This window comes from Oryzias latipes, chromosome 5, assembly GCF_053564925.1.
Source record: "Oryzias latipes strain Hd-rR chromosome 5, Olatipes_Hd-rR_3.1".
Lineage (NCBI taxonomy): Eukaryota > Metazoa > Chordata > Actinopteri > Beloniformes > Adrianichthyidae > Oryzias > Oryzias latipes.
In genome coordinates, this window is record NC_136241.1 from 10,635,997 (window position 1) to 10,658,875 (window position 22,879).

At 37.7% G+C, this 22,879-nt stretch overlaps 1 protein-coding gene across 4 annotated transcripts in view; it reads left to right on the forward strand.

Moving 5' to 3' along the window:
- kcnab2a (potassium voltage-gated channel subfamily A regulatory beta subunit 2a) overlaps positions 1-22,879 on the forward strand; it is a 91,771-nt gene that overhangs the window by 1,436 nt on the left and 67,456 nt on the right. For 2 of the 4 annotated variants that reach the window (XM_011474831.4, XM_078947070.1), the window contains exon 1: positions 8,413-8,723. The exons of the other annotated variants lie outside the window; for them this stretch is intronic. The gene's annotated coding sequence lies outside the window, so the exon portion shown is untranslated. Of the gene's footprint in view, positions 1-8,412; positions 8,724-22,879 lie in introns of those variants that run through there. 4 annotated transcript variants of the gene reach the window in all.

Below are 22,879 nucleotides of genomic sequence, written 5' to 3' on the forward strand. Positions count from 1 at the left end.
GTACAGTAAAGAGCTTGAGGCTTGACTCCCTATTTCTGGATGGGGCAGAGCGGGGTAGGGTAAGGCTGTAGTCTCTGTGACTGAGTCATTGGTTTAGCTAATGATGCAATTAGAATGCTTCACATTGCATCTACTGATTAGACCATAGGGTTCTCCATAGAATGTCACTGCAGTAGTACTTGTACCATTTGGCTTAAAAGGACCTACCGGTATATCTACTCATAAGGAAACGGTCATGCTTTGAGGACAAAACCTACTTTTAAACCTTTATTTTTTCCCCAAATGCGTTTAAAAAGCATTTGAAATGATGTCATACGAATTTTTGAGGATTCCATTGAATCTTGCAAGGGAATTTTGCAAGAATGTAGTTATAAACTAAGGAAAAGGAAACTAAGCTGTTTATTAACATTGTTGAAGCCAAACTATTGGCACGAAACACAGCTCAGCCCTAAAGCAGCAAGATTTTTTTCTTTTTTGGACAAATGTATCCAAATTGTCTCTAAGTTGGAACTAAAAAAAAGTTTTATAATTGTTTAATGTACAATACAAAACATTACCACAGTTCTTGAATAATACATTATAAGGGTCTAACCATTCATTTTAGCGATTTAATTCATTTCATATGTCGTTGCTGGTCCAATTTATAGTCAATAATGGTTCAATTTTAATGATCCAATTCGATCTGATTCACTGACCTAAAATCGATCCAGGACATCTTTAGCCAAAAGTTCAACCAGTGTGACTTGCATACTGAACAGCACAGGTGAAGTTTTCCTTGTATTTTTTTGCAAGATAATCAAATGTAAATCACATATATGTACAAGTAAACAAGAATTTCTGGAAAATCCATTCACATTTTCGTTTCATGAAGTTCAGCCCACTGTTGTTTTTACACATCAAAATAATACAAAGGGAACATGTGTGTTGTCCGCTGTGATGTTTTACGTTATAGTTAAAAACCTACCATGTCCAAATCCAAATGGTATCTGCCAATAACAAGATAATCAATTTATTCCTTTTTGAAATGATATTGTTATTGTATAGTTGGTCGATTCGATTAAATTCGAATAAGAACTTGCTTCAGATAGGAATCGTAGATCGTAGGAATATGAATTGATTCATTGATTAAGTTGATCAATTTTTACACCCCTGATACATTTATTTACTAATTTTAGTTGTGATTTTTCCTCCTCAAAAAAAATTCAGGTTTGATACCCTCTACTTTCATTGAAGACGAAATATAACTATATTTTAAGAGGAAAAAAACTGAAGAATTGAATTATCGTTGGTACTCAAGTCTTTTCCTGAAAACGTAGCTAATACCTCAGCCACAACTGTCCTTATGGGTGGATACAAGTTGTCTGCACTCCAGAAATAGGCCAACCTGTACGGACGTTATAGACTTTTGTGGCCCGCAGGAAATTTCAAGGTAGTAGACGACTTGGTGAGCCTATTGGACGAAAATATTCTTGCACTTCTTTTTTTTTTTTTTTTTTTTGCTAGAGGCATGCTGCGAGTGACACGTTCTGGTGAGTGCCTAAACAACTCGCCAGGGTAAATAAGGGGGAAGCAGGCGTGTCGTACAGAATTGTATTTTTTTTTCCAACCCCATGAACATTGCGCACTGCTCAAGGGGCCTGTTAGTGATGTTCAAGTGATAAGTGTGTGCTGGTTGCGTGTTCCGTGCTTGCAGCCTGACTGTTAGAAATTAGGCAGTTAGAGTGTAGTTTGTGTGGACATCCCATGGGCGTTCTGCAAGCACTTATGTGTCATCTGCACACCCTGTGCTTATGGCGTTTGTGCACAGTCAACAAGAAGTCAATGTTTGCACCTCACTAATGGCTAGAATGCGGCGATAGGGCACCGTACGACAGCATCACCCTTATGTCAAAAGTGGGTGAAACTTACATTATCCTTACAGATACTTCACGATGCATTTACCACATGCACCATCATTGTATGTTCCATTTTCAGGACGTCCATTAAGGTGGCAGCATGAACCACAAGGTAACTGTAAGACACTCCTGCGCTCCCTTTAAGACTCCAGTCTACCGCCATTTATGGCCTCGGTCAACTCCCGTAAAGGTGCATGTAACTAAGACTAAACTATCTTCACTTTATGCTAAGTATAAAGTTGCATTACTGGACTGGTCTAATCTAATGTACTGAAAATTATGCTGAAGATCTGCTTCACTTATATATTTGGTGTTCGGAATAGACATGCTTTTATTATTGGTAAATGTAAGGAAACCCTTGAACAAAAGCTAATATTGTTGCAGTATTACATATATATATATATATATATATATATATATATATATATATATATATATATATACATTTGAAAAGGCGTGCTGAAAAATCTGACATTTTTGCATTTTTTAACTGTAATCTACCAAGTTAGGGGTTTAATGAGAAATGTGTATTTGTCTTGGCTTTGCTGGCTCTCAAGCTGCATATTTTAAAATTTAATGCCCACAAAAAGGATTACCACTCCAACAATTAACCCTTTACAGATTTAAACATATTTTTTCCCTAATATTGCTGTACAAATACAAACGGATGACCTGAGCTCTTATTTTATTTTGCTTCAATAATTAGATTTTGCTGCTTTTTCATTGGAATCTTGGTCACCTCTAATTTAGCTCTCTGTCCTGCATAAATCCCAAAAGGCCAGATTTATTTTAAACTTGTCCTCTGTGGTTCTTCAGACAGAAATGTCAGTCAGAAAATACACACAGTACAAGACGTCCCCTGTAAATAACCAGACAAATATTTCATAGAATAGCTGCATCTTTGTACCACCATTGCAGATTGCCCTATTGTAGCTGTGGGTCTGTTGCATGTAGTTTGAAACAAACTATGACTAGGAAGTAAAAAAAGAGGAAGCAAATTGGCTAGTCCTGCTCATTTTCCGACTATTAGATGTTGATAAGCGGCTTCATGTTCTTACCAAAGCATGATCACAGGCCAAATATTTTTGATGTTTTTCTAAATTGGGCTGGGTTGTTTCCACTTGTAATGCATGAAGTGTTCTCTTATTCTCTTTGGAAGACTACTTGCTGACTCTTTGGTTAGCTAGACATCCCGTTCTCATTCACACTTCAGGTGAGATGCACCAAGGTTAATATTTTCCAAGACCCTCCTTTTCATGTTAACAGGGATTTTCCTGTTTGGTCCAGGTTTGAGTTTACTGAGCAAAGATGGTACGTTCAGGGAAAGTAAAGTGCAGCGATCAGTTCTAGCTATTCCAGTTGAGTAAGTTTATGACTAAGTATTTGCCACACCTCTATATTTTTTTTTCTACAAGTTGTCCCGCTCAAAAGATAAGATAGTTCTGTAATGTTCATTATAGATACACTTCAACAGTGAGAAACTGGATGTAATAAAAACAAAATGCCAAGAAATCACCTTGTAGAATTAGTTTGTATGTTGGTGCAGAAAATAAGTATTTGGTCAATGACAAAAAATGGCTTAAATACTTTGTACTTTTAATTGGCAATGACAAAGGTCAAGCGTTTCTTGTTGGCCAGACATTTGACACACAACTGCTGTTATTTTGGTCCGTTCTCCCATGAAGATCTTCTAAAGGGCTGTAATAATTTGCTGCTGTTGATGAGCTACGGACCACGTTTGCTTGCTATGCCGGCACCCGGGCAGCTGGCTGGCCAGAATGGAAAGGCAGCCAGCCCAGGCCTCCTCAATCTTATGATAGTTGTCTTATTTTCATCAATATAATAATAAAAATATCCCTTACTTTGATTCTTGTTTTTATTTTTCCCCTCTTGAACTAATGTGGGCCACAGAGACACAGTAGTAGTGGCAGAAAGATGTTTTTGCAGCGAGAGACAGAAAACGTCATGAACCCAGACATGGAGACGTAATTACCGATGGTTTTCTAGAACTTCTTCAAATACATAAATCCAATCTAAATAAATCCGATCGAACACAGACAGAAATTTGAATGTATTTGCTATAAATCATGGTTTTATTTATATCCATGTTTTTGAATGACTTATCTTGCGATTTGGTTTGTGTTTATTGGCATAATTTTGATTTAATGGAAACAGTGTTATTGCGAAATTGTATTTTTTTTCCGACTTTTCTAGAATTTTGATTGCGTTTTGTGCATTTGTGTAATGGAAACACAGACTGTTTTCAGTTTCTTATTGAAACAGTCAATAACGCGGGCCCGGGAAAATTGTACAAGCCGTTGAGGGAGAACCATTTGAACATTTGAATCTGCTAACGGGAATTTTGCATTTGTTAACCTTTATTCTCATTTTAATAGTTCTCCTGGTTCATCCATGTTGAGCCCGAAACACACGGGAAAACCTTTTTTCTTTTTTTTAAAGCTTTTAAAAGAATTGCAAAATAAGAAGGAAAAGACCTTTTCAGATGGCATGGATGAAGTCTGCTGCCATTTGCTACCCAAAATCTGTCTGAAGCATCTGCTTTGTCAGTTAATAACTTGCGATAAAGAAAAAATGTCCATTAATTTTAAGAGTCAATCGCCATCTGTGCTTAATTTGGTCCGGATCGAATCCTGCGCTTAGTCTGTATTCAGATTGCCGTCTACTGGAGATTTCTGTTTTGAACTAAAACCTGTAAACAAAACCATGTGACTAAAGATCGCTTCAATCATTGTCCAGAAATTATGAGGGTGGGGCAAAGACCAGGGTCCGCTTGGGTAAATCCAGACTTTAAATTTGTTCCGGATTATCGGGGGAAATGAACTCTGGCTCACTTTAAGCGAACCAAATGTGTCCAGCCTGAATACACCCTAAGGCATTGTACGAATATGTTATCCTGTCCCTTTTGCAGAAAAGCAGCCTCAAAGCATGATGTTTCCACCCCCATGCCTCATGGGAGATATGATGTTGTCGGGATCCAGAATTCTTCTTGTCCAAAACACGGCGAATGGGGTTTATACCAAATAGTTCATTTGGATCTCACTTATAAAATTCAAAAACTACACAATAAGAAGACACCAATCTTTGTGAGGAGATGGTTTTGTCGTTTGTATAATTATTATTTTTGTATCGGTACATAATTAGAACAGATGAGACGTTTTATTATGAAAACAGAAAGCAGTGACAATCGTGTTTTATGCTTGGCTGTAAACCGTGTTATGGGAGGGGGAGCATGACATTTCTAAAGTGCGGCTGGCTTAACTACGATTGAGCAAACAGCCGCCCCTTCTCCGTGGGTAGCGCTCTAGGACCGTGTGCTTCTGGACAACGTTGCTGCCTTAGTGGGCCCAGATCCCCCAGGTGAGAACTGCGGAGCCAGCAGGCATCGTGGCAGGGGTCAGATGGGGCGTCTCCGTTCCTCTCCCGAGGAGGCACGTGGGCGACTCAGGCCTCAATAAATGCTGCTGCGAGGCGGAGTGGTCCTCCGCTGGGGACTTGGCGGGCAGTACAGGTATCGGCTTTCCGATGGCAGAAAGAATTTGCGCTCAGTGTATTTAAACATGCATATGCAGTGACGCATGTATCAGAGAATGTTTGATTGGCCGTTCTGCATGACAATCAAGTCATGTACTTCTCGATGAGGATGACGATACAGTGACGTATTTTAAAAAAATATATTTAAATTTTCTGTTTATTTATCTTTGATGATATACCCACATGTCCTTCGACGTAATGAGAACCCCTGATATACAGTACATGATCTCTGGCAAGCTTTAGCCGAGCTTGGTCAAGTGCAGACTTAAGCAGGTGGACCTTTGGAGCTCTGCATGATTTTAGTCCCAGATTATGTCGTTTGCTACTAATAGTAACTTTTATACTGTTTGTTGACCAGTCCCCCTGTGTAGTTCTAGGCGGGTTCCTCGCCATTCTCAAGATTCTTTGTCCCCCATCAAGTGAGATCTCACATGGAGCTCTAAGGTGGAGGGAGGTTGTCAGAGATCATTTATTTCTTCCCTTTTCTAAATATTGCTCCAACAGTTGATCTCTTCTCACCAAGCTTATAATTTGAAAAAATTGCTATAAAGCAAAAATATCAAAAATCAGGATTAGCAAGAACATGTTATAAATGTAACAGAGCAAGAATGGTGACTCTGACATATGACAATTGAGTAATAGCTGTTTATTTCCCAATAGAAGTCTATGGGATTTTGGCTTCTTGGAACCATTAAGTGCTTCCTATATGAAACGCAAGGGAAGATGCGGTCATCAGTCTAGTCTAGTCTAGTCAGATACAGTCAATTGGGTGAACAGATGTATTTTATACAGAAAACCACTTCAAACAGGTGCTATTAATACAGGTAACAAGCAGAGGGTAGGGCAAAAGAAGTAACAGGTGGACACAATTTTTGCTTGTTTCTAGAAGCTAAACATTCCCATTCTAAACATTATACAAATAATTTTTTTTTTAAAATCATACAAGGGGATTTCTTGGATTTTTTTTTCTGACTGTCATTTGTTGAATGATAATGAACATTAGGACCTGTCTTTTCTAGTAGGTGGGACAACCTGTAGAATCAGTGATTGTTTTTAAAGTGATTTGCTTCTTTGTTGTAACAATCACAAAAAAAGAGGCTTATTACAAGATGAGCCCAGGTGTTCTCCAACTCTATAAATATGTCAGAGCTTAAAATTTGGTTCTTTTTTTAAGTCACTATTTAAATAGTGGAATCATTGGTTCATTTAATGTACTTTCCTTATATGTTATGTTCCTGTCTGATGTGATTTTCCTGTACGCTGCAGAAGCGCTACCTCAAACAACACCGTGGGTTAAGGGGCCTATACCATACAAAATCTAATTTTTGAGCTTTGAGCTCAAGCTGTATTTTGATACGTTTCTGAGTATTCCTCTAAAAACCTGCACTCTGAGCATCAGCTCCTCCCAACCCACGAAAACGAGCGGGTTCTCGTTTCCCCTTTCAGACTAACACACACCCACTATCTCCGCTAAGCTATTGTTGAAAGGCTAAACAATTTAATTTAAATGCAAAATATGCACATCCATCTTTGCAAAAGTTTGGATGTTTGTTTTTGGGGGCAAGATGCAAACACACTGCTGAGGCTGGCCCTAGGATGATGTCATGAAATGGGCGGCACCCACACGGAGCGAAAGCCAGTGCCTCAGAGATCGGGTCGTCTTACTTCCGGGTTGGGAAAGAGCTCAGAAAAATAACTAATATTTAATTAAATTTTAGTTCTTTTATGTGCCAAAGGTAATATATTTTTATATGCATAGATATTGTTTATTATAAAAGGCTTAACAATAGCATGGTATAGGCTCTTTAAGGCTGGTGCAGTATTGCATTGTTCTGGCCACAAAGTAAAAGCAGAACTTTACTGGCAGGTCATATTGGCAGAAATTTTACAAGCTGCCCAGACAAATAATTGGTTTTTTATGCAAATATTACGCTGACACAGTCATGCATCTCTATTAAATAGTTTAATTGGTTGGGTGGATGACGATCTCACCATCACTGCAGCATCATTTTTAGAGCTACCTGGTCAAGTTCCAACGCCTGGCATACAGAGTAAACTCTGTGTATGAAGATTATTAGGTAAACAACTTCTAAATAACATTCAGCGTAACCACGGAGGCACAGTATGGGGACAACGGGTGTGGCCATTTGTGGATTTGCAGGAATAGTACATTTTTAAGGTCCAGTCAAATCAAAAAAAGATTCTTTACTAAATATGTCTTATTTAAACTATTTTTTGAAAAATGATTATGTTGTCAGGTTTTTACTTTTTTTTTTAAATCGGTAACATTAGGTTAAATCTTCATAAGCTTTGAAAGAGTCTCGGTCTTACAGTGTATTGATTTGTGCTAGCTTTACTTGCAAATAAGATCAGCAAGGTAGGGTCAGTTTCTCAGAAGTTTCCACCCTCATGTTTGCCATTAAAATTCAAAGAATCCTGGAGAGAGAAATTGGATTAGGATGTTTAGGACTATATTTCATAACAAATGATTGATTCTTTTAGGGAAATAAACGTCACACTTGACATCTTTGTGTGTATCAAATGTGTTTTATAGCCAAAAGACATTTTGGCATACAAGGTGGTACTTAAAGGATTTTTGGTTGTTAGGCAAGGATCCGTCCGCTTAAACTAATGATACTTTCTGACAAAATTACGCATTCGATTTCTTCATAGATCTTACATGGGTCTTGTTATTCCCTCTTGTCTGAGTTTGAGTGCACTTTGAGCATTGTTCATTAGCTTTGTGGTTAGTTTAATTTTAACAATCTACATTGCCTCGTAATGGAATTCACACATAATGCGCACTTCTGCATTATGTGCTCCACTTTACCCTCCTTTTCTCACTTGTCATTTAGAGGACACTCTTGATTTACTGAAAGTACGCTTACTCAAATGCTGAAAGTGCAACATGAGGTGTGTATGACTAAGAAGAAGAAAGAGGGAGGGGCGTGTCCTTTATCACATTTCCTCTGCTCAGTGACTCCTAAGCCTGCACATTTCTTCTGTCTCTTTTCCCGGTGTTTCTTTTCCCTTCATTTATGTCCTGCCTTTGTCTCTATCGCTTTTGTTCTGTCTCACAATCTCATGTCAGACTTGCGTACTCATCTGGTGCATAATCGTTGTCACACTGGATCTTACATCCTTCGCTCTTGTCTCATTTCTCTTCCCGCTCTCTGTTTTCCTGCTCAGTCCTTTAGATTTCAGCTGCTTCACTCACTGTGTTCTGTTTACCCCCCTATTCCTGCTGACTGCGTCAGGAATCTGCAACAGACTGAGGTGGGTGTTTTAAGACCATCATTGCTAGGTCTGAGGCTGCGTGGTTTCTCTGTTTCCTCTCTCCTCTGCTCAACTCTGTTAGTTTGATTCGAGAAGATCATGCATGTCTGTCTCCAAAGTGGAGCGAGTACCGCACTGTCTGTGAGCAGCAGCGTTTAACATTGTCACACACCGGGCTAGCGACTTAGCACATCTATCTCTCCAGATCTCTCTGACTGTCTGAAAGCTGTCTATGCGGTTGATAGTGCTGCTGCTGCATTGAAAACAGTCTTTGCATACCTTATTATACTGGCAGGAATTTTTCTCTCTTCCTGGGTGCAGGCTTCTGTTAAAACACGAGGATTGATTTTAGCCAGACTGACCTGTCCTGCTGCTGTTCCATCAGTTTAGAGGATGGAACTGGTCTCACAGTGTTGTTGTGGGTTTCTGAAAGGTTGTGACAGTCATCTGCGTCTACCCAAACATGCGGCTGTGTTTGTGTGTCTGTTGGTTTCTATGCCGGGGACTGATTGTTGGAAGCTAGTAACGCTGCACGTACATGCACGAGCACTATTTCTGCTTTGTGCATCTGTGGAGGGGTGTGTTTGCATTTTTTGTGCATGCACACTTGCCTGCCTGTGGGCTCTGGTCCAAGAAGAAAGCACAGGAGACGCATGCTGCAGGGTTTCAGTTTGGTGCAGTAAGCTGTTGAATGCACTGTAACAAGCAGAAAAAGACAGACTCGTGAGCTGGTGTCCTTCCACTGGGCTGGTACAACTATACTGCAGTACACATCAGGGCTTGTCTAGAATGTATGCATTTAATGTTTCGTCTAATAGAATAGTACTTGTTTATATTTTAATAGTCGATGATGAAAGAGACAAGACTGAACATCAGTATTTTGTTGAATTTTTTTCACTTTTTTCTCATTTTGCAATTGTATAAAATGCAGCAGTGATGATGTAAGAATATTTCTAAGACTTTCAAAGCATCGTCAATTCAAAGCACTGTGACATTTAGTGACAAGAAAGAGCTAATTTATCTGTGAATGACAGAAAGGCTTTGATTCAGTGTTGGGCATTTTAGTTGCTAGATAGTAAAAGAAGAAGACAACACCCGTTGATGCGTCAAACATACTGGACCTTTAACTTGCTGATTTCAAAGTGAACAGCTCTGAGGAGTCACTCTTTGAGGAAGAACATTTGAAAGTGCAGATGAGTTCATTTGTAGCTGTTTTTTCTTTTGTTTTTTATGGTATTATTAGGGCTGGGTTGATAAAATCCCTTATTTGATCTGAATCGGTCCAAGCTTAATAGATCAATAACCGATCCATGAAAGTAGAGATTGATCTTTTATGGTCCATGGCCGGAAAAATGTTGGAAAATGGTTTAAAGTACTGTTTTTGCTCAAATCCTCTGGAGAAAAGTGTAATGCTACAGCTCAAACTCCACCTAGTGGCCAAACGGAAACGCTTTTTAGTAGAAGTAGAACATTGATTCTAGAATATGAGCCAGTTTTGAGCCTTTAATGATCTGCACATTTTTGTTGGAGCTTCTCTGTTTGAGCAATCATGTAACACTGTATGGTGTTAACAATCTCATTGGTTTAGTATTTCACTAATACATTTTACAGTTTGTGAAAAACTACGGTACATTCTATTGCTGAATAAAAAAAAACCTCTTTATGTTTAATAATATTCAAATGTCCTTTAATAATTGTTTCACAGAGTATCAAAAATGTTTTAGAAGGGTTTTAGATGAGTAAGAGTCTCCGGTCCCTAATCCCGGCGAATAAGGGGGAACACTGTAAATCTTTATAGTACAGATATTAAGATCTTTACCTTTTAGTTGTATTAAAGCGCGAATATAAATTGGAATCAAAAGATATCAACACGTTGTGGTTCCTAAATCTTAAACCACACATCTTGACATTTTTTGCTCCATAGTAATAGTGGGTTCCCAGGACTTAATGGTGGCTCGATTACCAGTGCTGAAGTAACAAGCACTCATCAAAAGTGACTTGTGAGCATGGATGGTATTGACTAAGACAGAAACACATTATCCAAGAGTCCAGGCAACAGCGTGCTGACAGTTCGTGTGAATTACAGCAACAGAATAGCAGGTGTGAATAATGGTTTAGCACTGACTGTTGTGGTTGACGTGTCTGTGTGACTTATGAGACATCATACTGTTGGTGATGACAGTTATTGAGGTCATGTGGATACTTCTTGCAAACATTTTAAATTGATTTACTTTAAAGAACATGTAATGTTTATGCTCAGACTCCAGACTGCTCCTTTATTTACCAATAGACATCCATAGCCTGCCTGAATGGGGAAAAAAGTCTTGAATTGGACTGTGTGTTTCTTTTGAGGTGACTTCAAAGCAGCTAACGTTTTTCTTGCTGAGCGTGTGACCAAAGGAGTTCTCGTATCCCTTTAAATTCTTCCACACATTAGCTAAGCGTTCAGACAGAACAGATGCCTCTAATGGTTTTGCGGCCATTCTTTGGCTGGTGATGCTCCAAGTACTGTCAGTTTCCTAGCACAAGCAGGTATAACCAGCTGCTGATACTAAAAAATAAAAAAATAAATATTTGTGTACATTGAGAAAATCAGAGGAATCCAAGCTTAGTTTTGTTTATGCCTATTTTTTTTTATTTGATTTGCCATTTGTAATGACATATTACAAGTTCTATTGTTGCTGCAAACAAAAACATAAATAAGAATTTTGGAATTTTGAAGTAGTTGTTTTTTGTCTTTGTTGTGCTGAATGGTGTCGGTCTGTACTGAGCTCAGAGTGCTGGCAGGCCTGACACAAACGTCTCAGACAAGCAGAAGAGAAAGAAAAGTGTTTGCTTGAGAGAAGAAAAACCTTTTAGTTAGCCATTATTAAATTTTGAGATGGACCATTAGGGTTTGGCTTTACAAGACTAACAGGAAAATCAACCATTTTCCTTTTCCTTTTAAATATTTTCATATTTTCTGTAGAATGACAGGGTTTCTATTTATCAGGTACCTTTCCACCTCCATGTCTTGGCTCTCCTACTTTTTTCTTACTCTTAAAGTCCTGCTCCTGCTAGTTAAAGTCCTGAGGCACAAGTAGCTCCACAACTATGATGATTTTACCAGAGTGATATTAGGTATGAAGATAATTTTGATATTATTTGGGGAAAACTTTAGAGTCCTTCCAAATTCCAAAGACAACTTTGGCAATTGAATCGGTTAGATCGAAAGATGATTTTTCAAAATAGAGATATTAAATGTTCTATGGTCTTCAAGGGAAAAGCTATCTGATTATGTGCAAAAAAGTCCCAAGTCTGTTGTAATGTATTGACTGTGATTGACATTTAAAATGCATTAAGTGCAAAATTCCTGGACTTGGGCCTCTCTTGCATGGGTTTTGATTTATCCCATAGATGGCAGCACTAGTTATCCAATATGGCAGCGCCCCTGTTTAATTCAAGAAGGGCCCAAGTCCAGAGACTTTAGTTTGCTAGTCCTCTGAAATGATAAAAGTGAGGTGCTTCATATTATAGCATTGTGAGCTATGAACTGGTGCTAAATCTGGGTAAAGTATTAATCTTTTGGTGTGTCTTGAACTAACCAATTCAATTGCAAACAGATGTTGTGTTTTTGTGTTCATTCATTTAAAAAATCAAATTAATTCTTTGATGGGTTTTTATCTTTAGAGAGGCAAACATAATAGAACCAGAGAGTGTCTGTTAAATATCTGATAACACCACTACGGTTATGAACCTTTTCCTAGAGCTGTTGAACAGCACTTGGGATGGACTTTTTTTCGACTAAGAGCTACTGGAAGCATCATTTGAAACCCAGTTGTGGTAATTGAATTGGTTTAAGTGAATATCACGAACTGCCTGGACTATGCTTCATGCCGGGTGTGTCACTGTCACATGATTTTCTTTTCCGCAACGTGTTTCCAACCAGTCATCATATTGCCACCCATTGGCTGGAGCTCGAATATTGACTGTGCGGACTCCTTAGATTTTGCTCACTTTTAGTACTTTTATCAAATCTTTGTCATAACAGAAAACCAACAATATTCCCAAAGCTGCTGCCCCTATGAGAGCTCCGTAATGTACCGTAAGAGCTACTGTTTCAGAATATTCCTTAGAGTCATTGCTAGTGTGACTGCCACCATTGCATTTTGCCCCTAAGACCAGGGAAGTGCTTGGCTATTAATGCAAGGGTTAGTCTCTTGAATGTTCCTGGGTCATTTTCAGCGGGGGACTGATTTCTTTGAGAAACTACATGACTTCATGTGTTTGTCCTAAACACCAAAGAATATCAAATCACACATAATCATCAGCAAACTGCCCCCGCTGTTCCAATGTCACCTCTTCTTTTGATGGGCAGGACTTGAAGACTTTTAGAACAGCTCATTTCACCTCAGCTCATCCTTGTACTCTGCTTGTGTGATCACTATGTCTGATTGCTCCAAGTTCTGGTCTCTGTTAGAATCACTTAAGGCGCTATAAATATGTTGGTCCACTTTTTCCAGTGAACAGACAAGGTTCCACTGGGCCTTTGTCCAAGAAGCAGCTTTGTGAAGACATAGAATTGTTAATAAATGCAGCACAACACACTTAAAAAATTCCACAGTTGAATGCTGACACAACTAACCATAATTTCTGCTGTACGGCTCCTCTTTTGTCTATTGTATAGAGCAAAATCAGGGCCATGATGTTTGTTTGATGGAGAAATGTCTTCCATTGAAATTAAAAAAAGGTGCAATGAAATCTAGGTTTTAATGTTAAACACTAAAATATTCAACAAACTAAACAACACATTTTCATCATAACCTTTTGTTTGAAATGGTTTGTTTTATATAAGTCCATTGTTTTTATATTTTCCATTAATATTACTGTAATTTTTGAATATAATTTTATATTATTCTCTCTTTTTTCATTTTCAAATAAAAAAATGTTATAGTTTCAAACATTACCTTTTCTATTTCAAATGCATGTTTTAGTTAAATTTTTTCTCACTTTAGACCTAAACATTTTAGTTTCAGGTCATAGTTATTGAAAATAATTAAACAGTTAAAACCAACAGTAAAAAAAAAATCTACATTGGTTTACATTAAACCCAAGAATTTTACCTATACCTTTGTAATCTCAAACGACATTTTTCATTCAAATAAAGAAAAAATATTGCTCTCACTTAGCTCCATAGCACGTGAAGAAAAAAAAACATGGTTTGATGACTAACTTGCAGGAAGAAAAATGCTTTATTTTATTTTTATATTTTTTCATATTACAGATGTGTCTTTATCTAAAAGGAGGTCAAAGGTTTCAATTTAACAATATTAAATGCATTTTGACTGTGGCTCAAATTCTCTTTTGCTGTAGCCCACATAACAGGTTGAAACAGACAGATGGACAACACTGTGGGAGACAGAGTGACAATTTAATAGAGATATAAAGATTCTGCTAGAAGATTTTCAGTGGGTATTTTACACTAAAGGAATGACATCCATTATCACTTGGGCTAAGAATTAGGGCTAGTGTTATTAATAAACTAAAAAAAAAGCAGACACACAAAACTTGAGTGAAAAATGTCATGTATGAATGAAACTGTTCTTACCTATGAAGAATATGACACACATTTTTCACTAAGTGTAACAACAACAAAAACCTTTAGGTTTATATCCAATGGTGCTTTATTTTCATACTGAAGAAATATTAAAGAGAGATGTACCTACAGATTTGGTGTTATTTAATCAGTAATACCTTAGTACTAAGCTGCATTGTTGAATATCCTGCAATAGGAAATTATGCGTTAGCCACCAACTGCCCTTATGGTTAGATATGGGCTGTCTGCCTGTTAAAAAATGGGCAAACCTGTGTGGGGTACGCAGGTGACTCACCCAAAAAAGCATGGTAGTTGACTGCTCGGTGAACCCGTAGGGCGAAAATGTTCATGAAAATGTTTCTATGGGCATACTGCAAGCGACAGGTCACATTAAACGCTTATACAACACGTAAGGGTAAAGTAGATGGGACACTTGTGTGTTGTATGGATTCTTTCCTTTTTTTTTTAACTCCCCTAAATCCCCTGACTGTGCCAGGGGCTTGTGAGTTCTGTTCACGTGATAAGTGCGTGCTCCTTACGCGCAGCTTTACTGTTAGAAATTCTGAACTTGGACCATTGGAGTGTAATTTGGGTGGGCATCCCACAGGCATACTTCTGTATCATGTGCACACCCAGTGCTTGCTCATTCGTGAGTACTTCAGCACCAAACTAATAACTAGAGTGTTGCTTGATAGAAACCGTGTGACAGCATCACATGTATATCATCAGTGTGCAACTTACATTACCCATACGGATACTTTATGATATACTTGCAACATTCGAACCTCAGGTGAACTTCAAGACAAACCTGCGCTCCCCTGAAGATATAGCCTCTCAAATCTATGACCCTCCACAGGTCAGGACAACCCAAAAACTCACACCATCTGTATGAGTCAACCCTCATATGGGTGCATGCGACTGAGGCTTAACATTTCTCTGCACAAACACCTCAGACTTTCATCCAACACACTTACCCATTAAATACGCAAATAGGAAAATCACCAGTGCTGTAACACCAAAGCATGGGTCACTCCCCATATGACCAGTGACTCATATGGAGAAGCTTTACAGAGAATTATCAGTGAGTTTAGCATTTAAAATGTTCCGTTCATTCCAGCAGTACTGAGCAGTTTTAATGGTAACAGAATAGTAACAGCTTGCCTTTAGCTACTACACCCATTCATTATTGCTATTAGCAGGTTTCTATATATTAATAGAAGCTGTTATGCTGAGCTATGAATAACACATTGGTTCACTGTAACACCTGGACATATAGCACTGACACGCCATCAAAACAGGAGCTTTTATGATTAAACACACAGAAAGCCTCTAGTTAAAGAGTGTACCTGCGGTTGCCTGAGGGACATGGTGAAGCGGAATTTCGACTTCAGCATTTATTCTTCATGACATAGACTGTGGGCCAGCCAACGGCATGTATGTGGACCTGAATAAACAACATGATTTTAACCCTTAATGCTTCAGGACGCCTTGTGATAAGCTTTTTTCTGACAGTGCAATTGCTATGTTTTTAGGCAAGGAACATGATGTAGTGCTTTTTTTTTGTGTTAGCTCAAAAAGGTTGGCTGTTCCATCAGATGTCCTAGATACTCATAGCCTTGATGTTCAAGCATACTTATGTAGAATCTTGTATATGGCCAAGGTTTTGCCCTAATTACAGAAAAACGGTCATTGCATTTTGTGTGACCGCCTACATGTTGGCAAATTAAAAGCAACTCCGGTTGTATAAAACACTAGAAAAGGAATCATCAAGCAGTTCTGTTAGTCCATGTTTTCTCCCAAAAACTGTAGCACTCTATAAAATTCAAATACCATGATAGGCGGCCTGCACAATAAATCACAATTTTTTTGTTATCGCAATTTCAAGATGTGCAAATACGCATATTGCAAAAGACAGTTAAATGGTTATCTTAAATGTGCTAAAACAATCTTATGGACGCTTTAAGTATGTAACGAATCAAAGAAATCCATTTATGCATTTGACTTATTGGATGGACCTCTTCACATTGTTGACCAAATGGATGGAGCCCTTTTATGTTAGATGTTCGCCTACTATGTAGACGAGGGTCATTTGGAGGATAGTTTGTTATGTTGACTCTTATTTAAATTAAACTGGTGCAGTGAAATTTATGTTTTTTGGTTGTTTTGCTGTTTGTTAATGCATCGCAAATTATATCTTCATTGCAATGTTGATCACTAATATCACAAATCGCGAGTTTTCCCTCATATCATGCAGCCCTATACTATGGTAACAAATAATAATAATAATATTCCATCTACCACTCTAAGTAAACAGTCGGTTGTTAGAGAAGAACAGATGTCTAAGTGTCCTGAGGTGGTCTGTATGTGTGTGGAACGTGACCTTGGCAAGTCATCTGTGAGTTTGTCAGATATTAACACACGCATGATGTAATATGTGTCATGTATGTCTGAGCTTTTAGTTGCTAAATGCAAGAGCTTCTGCAGCTTCCGATCTCACTGATGATCAAGGGAAAACATATTAGTACAGAATGACACTGTCTCACAGCTGATGGCAATAAGGAAAAACCTAAACCATCTAAGCTGGCATTTAAAAGATGTACAGTATATTTTGAACCTTATGTGAGACATTATGCCAAACCGCCTGGAACATCACATTTGTGTTCCAGAACTCTTAAGGCTGCCACTGTTTTTAAAAGCACAGCATGGAGCCCAGGTGGTCATGATTGCATGTGTTTTGCTCTTGTATTGACACCACTCTGTTTATTAATGAGTTTGTGCTGATATAAGGGATGCTCCAACCAGCATCTTTCATAGACTTTTAGCATAAGAACTTTCTACATACAGTTAAGTCCATTTCACCATTCTTGTTAGTGAGAGTACCAATACATTTTTACGATGACGTATAAGTGTGTTTGGAAATAGTTTTATAGAGTTATTATGCATACCTGCATAGGTTTGTAGTAGGCCTGCACAAAAAACCCCGCAAATTTATTATTATCGCAATATCGCAAAAGTCGGGAAAATTACAATAAATGGTAACCTTAAATGTGCTAAAACAATCTTGAGGCGGCTTGAAGTATTTAACGAATCAAGTAAATCCCATTATGCATTTGACCATTTGGATTAAATCTTTTACATCATTGACCAATCGGATAGAAACCCTTTTATGTCAGATGTTCGCCTCCAATGTAGACTAGGGCCATTTGGAGTGTAATTCAAGTTATGTTGACTCTTATTTAAATTAAACTGTTGCAGTAAAATGGAAATAATGTATTTTGTTGTTTTGCTATTTCATTGTGCATCGCAAGTTATATCATCATCGTAATATATTGATCACTAATATTGCAAATTACGAGTTTTCCCTTTTTTAGTGAAACACCCCAAACACACATTTGCTAAGCAATTAAAGGAAATCTAAGATGAGTTGTATTTGCTATTTTATCATGTTTGTAAATTAGTTAAAGAGAGAATATGATTTAGCTATACTTGCATATCAGAACAACTTCTAAATGCATGTTTTGCTTTAAAGTGTTTTTTTCCCCTCTGTTCTTCATCTCTGTACTTGCAGCTTGAGTTTTTTCCTCTTCACTTATCAATCATTCATAAATACAGTTGCAACTCGTCTGATATCAATTGACTGTTTAGTTTAGCAGAAGTGAAGTTCTTTTTCTTTTTAAGTTGTGACTGTTGGGAAACAAATATTCAGAGTGCTGCCACTTTGTAGTATTTCTCAGACGTTACCACCAGCCGCTACGACTTACACAGCTTATGTAAATTCAGGAAACACATTAACCCTTTTGTTGTGTGTACATTTCAGACAAACAAAACCACCTTAATTTAACCTCAGAGCAACATTCAATATGAACAAAGAACTAGCTGTTGTAGCCAACTTTAGTTTTGGTTTCAGATCTGTAGATCAGTGTTTTTCAACCCTTTTTGAGCCATGGCACACTTTGACCTTGACTAAAATCCTGCGGCACCCCAGCATCCAAAAAAAAAAAAAAAAGGTGAAACTCATAGTTTGTATTGATTTACAGCCCCTCCGCAATCTCACATGCATTTTTGTGATAATTGTGGCAGAAAAAGCTGGAAGTTGCAGCTGTTTTTTCTAAAAGATGGAATAAAAGTTAAGTTAGAAGATTTAAAAACTGTTTGATGTGTGTTCGTTGTGGTTTGAAGACGTTTAACAACAAAGATTCATTGTGCACTGAGACGCTGTCACTTTAAACCAATGCATCATGGGAGCTGTAGTGCAAACAGCCGCCGAACGCAGATAGACTCGCTTCTCTGAGCTTCATGGTTTTGTTCACTTGTTCCACGGTCTGACACCGGATCCTATGGAAAGCTACATCGCTAAAGACGAGCTTTAGCTGGTATTTTTGTTAGAACTGAGCAACTTTATGAGTAGAATCGGAACAAGGAAGTGAAAACTTTAACCACTTCTGATTGGTCAGACTGATGACGTGTGAGTAAGCCTCCGAGAAAGGAGCGGGACTTTTCCGAAAACGTCTTAAGTTACGGCTAAATCGCGGTACCGTCATTCTTATCAAAATATGTCTTTAACATAATCAAATAAACACAAAGAAAAAAGTATTTTATGACCTTTCATATTCCTAACTACTCAGTGTTTTATCAGTGCCTATTTGGATGAACAAAGAGCTGATATCCTGGAGATGGTAAATCTTTTTAGATCAGTTAATGAGGGCAATTTCCCACGGCACACCTGACCATCTCCCACGACACACTAGTGTGCTGCAGCACACTGGTTGAAAAACACTGCAGTAGATGGTTAACCATCTTAGATTATCTTAAACCTTGACAGTTTCCAGGGGGTCTTAAACGTCCTAAATTTATGAAACAATAAATAACACCATAAAAGGATTAAAGAGTTTTCATGTTTTATCTGAGTTATGAAAAAGTCAGTGGACAAAAACTATTTTCAAAAATGCTTTTATTTCCTAAATGAATTTATAAAAATGTATAAAAATGCTAAAAACTATAGACCACCACTTCTGGAATGTTGGTGCCTTTGAATGCCCGGTGTAATAGGAGGCAGCGTAACCAGTTTTTGCTTGATTCTTCAAACTTATAAAAACAAGCATGCTGGTAATTCTCTGTACTTGACAAGGATGAGCAGAAGCCAGGCTGTATAACAGTTCAGGTGGCTGGAGCAGAGCTTGACTTCCTGTGCGATAGCCACATTTACACCATACAGAAGCAAAGCTAAATTGTGTGAAAGTACATATAGCAGTTTGCAATGTTAGTGAAAAAGAACAGAAACGTTTTCAGCATAATTTTTTTCTAGTACACAGAAAACACAAAATGATGCCTTGTTTGAACTAAATGCTTACTTTCTGATTTCTGATAAAGGTATTATCTGAGTTTTAAATATGATGCTTACCATTAATAAAGTGAAAATTGCAGCACAAAATAACAACAAATATAACAAATGGAATATAGCCATCCTTTCAACAGAAACTTACATAAGTTAGGATTTATTAGGGGAAAAACCTAATAAACACTAGCAGCATTCAAGTTACACAATTGGTCAACTACTTTACATTGATATTTTTGTTTCTTTCCTGATTATCTCCTTAAAAATGTTCTGTTCTTGTTCAAGACAGTAAACAAAATTTTGCCAAATACAGATACATTTAGGTCTCAACAGACTAAGCAGATGTAATTTAAATTTTTTTAAATCTTATTTTTGTTTATCAATGAAACCCGGTATACTCCTGACTTTACAAATGGATTTCCTCTGGTATTTCACAGATCATATTTACATTCTTATAGTAAAACTGAAATGTCTAACTTTTAAATTGTAGTCAGAAATAAATATGTTTAGAGTAACATTTTGCTCTGTCCAAATCATGTCAAGAAAGAACTCAGTGTACATAGATTAATTTGTTATTGTTTATGTTGATAAAGATAAAATGACATATACTCTTCCATCACAAAAGCTGGTCAACGGTTGTTTTCTTACACTTAACACAGACGCATACACGCACACACACATGCACACACGTTCCTTTATTTAGGTCTATAGCTCCTCTTGCTTTGGAACGTCCGTGCCCATATGTTATATGTGGTCTCATTGAGCACCAAGCAGGTTGCCTCCCTTTGATCCTCTGCTCTCCAAAAGGTGTTTGTCTTGTGTTCTCTATAGGCTTCCTTCTCCTGGGTTTACTCAGCCTACTCAAAAAGCAGTCATTCATTTCAGTTTTTAAACCCAATCTGATATAAAAGCCACACTTGTGTTTTGTTTTTCTTGCACGTTAGGAGAAGACATTAATCCTAGCAGCATTTAGTGGAAAAAGAATGTCTAATTTGATACGCATTTTTAATACTAAGAGCATATGCAAAATTGTTGTTCACCTTTTGGTTTATCCCTTCAGGAGTCGCCAGAGCAAAACAGCTTTCACTGATTTACAAAGTTGGTTTGGCAGAGATTTTTATGCCAGATGCCCTTCCTGACACCCCTGTATTTTATCGGGCTGGGGACCGGCACATGAGGACCCAGACTTGGACACCGTTCTGGCTACCATTGACTGTAGGAGGAGTTGAAGAAGGCCGCACCTCTACCACTGAGAGTGTGCTCTGGTGAATCTGTCAAACGCTTCGAACGTTCGACCCGAGCCACTTACTTTTATTGAGGCATCTGATTCCTCATTTTATAACTTAATTAACTTGTGCTACAGCAAAAATATGAAAAAATTAGGATTAGCAAGAACAAGTTAATAAAAGGAAAATCAAGTTAAAAAACAGTTATGAAAAAAGAAAATTCATGAAAAAAAATTTTGGATTAGCAAGAAGTTGTTTAAAAAACAGTATCAGCGCAAGAATGGTTATTCTAACAAATAGAATGACTGAGTAATAGCTGTTTATTTCTGAGTAAAAGTCTATGGCACATGTGTCAAACTCAAGGCCCGGGGGCCAAATGTGGCCCTCCATGTCATTTTATGTGGCCCACGAGAGCATGAAAGTTTTTTTTTTTTTTTTTTTTTTAATAAAACTAAAAAATTGATGTGTATTTTTTAATTCTAGGGGGAATCAGACTTGGAATATCGGATTGGGAAACTATACATCAGAACTTAAACACTGTCAAAATAACCTAACCCGTCAGAATCAAATTTAAACAAATGTTTTCTATGCAACTGTTCTTGTCACTTTAAAAAGTTATAGTAAATAAATAATGAGTTATTTAACATTAAGGAGCAGTTACGTTTATTTTTCATTACATTTACATGTTGTATATACAAGTTATATCTGGCCCTTTGAGGACAGCTGCTATGCTGATGTGGCCCTCTGTGAAAATGAGTTTGACACCCCTTCTCTATGGGATTTCGGCTTTTTTGGACCAGCTCGTACTTCCTATTTTGAAAGTGACTTGGGGAACGGTCGCTCAGTCTAATTCTTACTTTCTGTCAAAAGTGGCTGTAGGCAGTAGCGTGAAGGGTCTTGCCTATTGATTGAATATGAGAATTGGACAAAGCAATCCCTCCCCCTTCATGTTCCAAAAAGAAAAACACCTGCTGGCTACAAGAAGCCAAAATTCCATAGACTTCTGTAGGGAAATAAACAGCTATTACTCAGTCATTCTATTAATTAGAATGACCATTCTTGCGCTGATACTGTTTTTTAAACAACTTCTTGCTAATCCAAAATTTTTTTTCATGAATTTTCTTTTTTTTCTTATCACGAGCAGTTCAAGTTATAAACTGACCGGGTCCCTCAGTAAAAGCATGTTGTCCCCACTGACCCCTACCTCGAATGTTTGATTGACAGATTCTCTTGAGCCCGCTTTCAGGGGAATGGGTGTGGATTTCGAACATACTCTCACTCATGATTGGCGACAGTAGAAACATTGACTCAGACCACTCGCACCAATCACTGTCATCTGGCTCCAACATGCAGACATCTTTATTGTGGAAAAATGGCGACTGAATTGGCTTTATTTTGCTTGAGCTGGAAGTAAGGCATTTTCTAAGAATGACGTTACCCAAGATTCATCCAGTACTCTCCTTTCTCAAAAGTCTTGCCCAAGGACCCACACTGGATGAAGCTCATTGTGCCAATGAGAGTCAAACCCTGGTTTCCTGTGTGTCGATCATGCACCTAACCAACTGATATACAATACTTATATTTATTTAAAACAAAAAGACAAAATCAAAAATAACTGAGAATAAGTAATTCTAATAAAAAAACAAAAGAAAAAACAAATGATTGACAAAAATTGCCTAATGTAGTAGCTCCCTGCCTGTTTTCTTATGTAAGATTGTTACTGTCTCAGTTACAGTATGTGTTTGAAGACGGATTGTATTTTTAAGCAGCCTAAATTTCTTTGATTTTTTTTTTTCTTTAGATATACACTGATCTCCTTGTTGTTTTGTGTTGTTATTATGTAAGGTTAAATGAGGCTGCAGTAAATGTCACAGCACTGTAGGCTACATCACTACTAAATTTACTTAATAATAAAGCTATATTTATACATGGCATCATTAGAAGTGACAGAATCATTCCCCTTTACTCTCACAACCTTGTCAGCAGCGGAGATGCCCTGTCCCCCTCTGCCACTTTAAGA